This window comes from Dendroctonus ponderosae, unplaced genomic scaffold, assembly GCF_020466585.1.
Source record: "Dendroctonus ponderosae isolate FM_Combo_2020 unplaced genomic scaffold, Dpon_F_20191213v2 Dpon_F_20191213_7, whole genome shotgun sequence".
NCBI classification, from domain to species: domain Eukaryota; kingdom Metazoa; phylum Arthropoda; class Insecta; order Coleoptera; family Curculionidae; genus Dendroctonus; species Dendroctonus ponderosae.
Window position 1 is genome coordinate 7,361,509 of NW_026018916.1, and position 2,548 is coordinate 7,364,056.

Sequence of the window (2,548 nt, forward strand, 5' to 3'; positions counted from 1 at the left end):
AAAATACAACAAAATAGTGCAGGCTTTAGCGTTTTTTGATGCAATTATTGCCTTCCTACATCGTGGAAGCAGAAGGATTTTTACGCCTTCTGAACGTGTTTCAACCTAATTTTGAGGTACCTTCTTAGTGCAGCTTATTTAAAAAAGATGACCCACAAAAAATATGAAGCTTGTGTAGCTAAAGCTAAACCTAAATTTTGTCAAAGATTCACAATATTTGTCTCACATTGGACATTTGGACTGAAACAATGAACGAGCGACGTTTCTTAGGTGTAACATGTTATTTTCTTCAAAATAGTAAAATGCATATCATATCTAGCTATTCGTACGCGCAATGAAATATTTCCCCGGTTTGGCTCACACAATAAATCACATCGTTGAAGAGGCTTTAAAATGACCAATTGTGAACAGCTAAATCTAAGGTTCGTGAAATTGTGCGTTGAATAAAAAAGATACGTATTAATGGTTCTGAATAGTCAGTTTTAAAACTTATTGCCGATATCAAAACAATATGGAACTGAATAATATCTTTCAAAAGTGACCCATTGGGAGACATGCAAACGGTATTTTCTAACTTTTATAAGTGAATATCTATTTCCTAAAGCTGCTGCTGCTATGACGCACAATAGAAAAAGCTTGTCCCCTAAATATTTGCAGCGACTGATTTTTTTGGGAAACCTTCAGAAGTAATCTTTTTTGTTTACCTGATGGCAATAAATGCATTAAAACATATTGAATAAATTTTATTACAATCTCGTATTTAAACGGCCTTTTTACAGTTAAAATTCACGGTAACAGTTAATTTCGGTCTTGAAAAACTCATCGAAACTGTATATTTAAAATGTGTTTATGACGATTATACGTAGAGTCACTCAATATCGAGTCAGTCAATAAAATTGTGAGCAGATAATGGTTTCGATACTTTCAGAATGTTGATATGAGCAGTATTGCAAGGCGATTTCGTTGCTACTCATTTGAGTAAGTATCGATACTTTCAGAATACTCATATGAGTAGTATCGCAAGATGATGCGGTTACTACTCATTTGAGTATGTATCGATACTTTCTCAGTATCGTATCGTCCCTACATGTGGATTTCCCCTGCAACAAAGCCAGTAGAGTCCAAAGAAAGTCGACGAGTTTTCTTGTAAAGTCCATATCTTAATTTTCTTGCATAAAAGATTCAGTTTGCCAGTATTTTACAGTAAAACGTTAGGAAAAAAGCGGTTTTTCTGTTTAGAGACAGGGTTGTTTAGAAATATTGACCTAAAAGTGAAGAAACCCCAGTTTTCAAGAGTTTTCCAAATAAATGATTATAAATTTTGGCTTTTTCAGTTCGGGAAAATATTTTGGAAAAAGACCTAGAAATACTTAGGGTTTTGTCTATAATTCGAAGCTGCAAAAAGTTTCCCAAAGATTTTTGCAAAGTGGTTCAATATTTTAAGTAAAACTAAAAAATAACGCGATTTTTGCGTAGACACAATTGCTTAATAGAAACTTTGTTACAACTGACGAATGATCTGAAAATTTAAAGGAACTTGGTGAAGATAAATTTTTGCTCTCTGATCGTTTTTTCAAGATAATCCTAATTACTTTCGGTAAAAAACTGAATAAAATTATTTGGTTTTTCTGCCAAGTTCGAAGCAATCGGTTTTTGCAACATATGCGTGCGTGCAGCCTACAAACATTGACATAAAAAAAGTAAAAAAATGAGTTGTTTTAAATGGATGGCACCTACTCACTTTTTTGGTCCCGTTTAGTATGGTTTCTTATTGTTTAACCAAAGCAAAATTTTCAAGCGAGACCAAACCACTTGATTTTTTGATCGGCGCTTTCTAAGAATTTGATATCATTGACTCGTGAAGTAACTAATCAACCCTCGTATTCCCAGCGCTGGTAATCTGGCAGCTGGTGGTAATAAGGGCTGAAAATTGGGAATTTACGAAAAGGCCCACGGATTGAGGGTGCGCTTGCGCAGGGCCTGATTCAGGGGCAGGGCCACATAATTATTAGTATAAGGCTGCAGGCGAAACGTGCCAGATAAAGCAATTAAGTAATTGATAAACAACCCCATCGCTGGAGCGTAGAGTTAGTGGCAATTTTGGGCCTACGATGCCGATGAAAATTTGAGGACGTTGAATTGATGTCGAGTGTTTTTTCCCAATTTGGTTTTAAATGAAAATGTCCGTTAAGGGGCTGATTTTTTTGCAGTTTTAATTGATGCAATTTTCCATACAAGTGCAACATGTCGAACACACAGAAATAAAACATCATAAAACTATGATTAAAAGCTAACAAATGAGCAAAGTTGGAATAAAAGTTACAGTGAGGACAATCTAAATTTTTTCTTAGATATACGAAACAAATATTGGTTAAATTGGTTTAAGCAAAAGCTGTAGGAATATTTCCCAAGAGAACATAAAAATGAAATGAGTTTTAATTAACAAAATTCACCCATTTCGTATAGGATTTAACTCAAAATAGACTGCTTTCAGAAGGTTTTCGAAATTGGAAAGGTCCAAGTTTTCATAATATTTTCATTTTTCTAT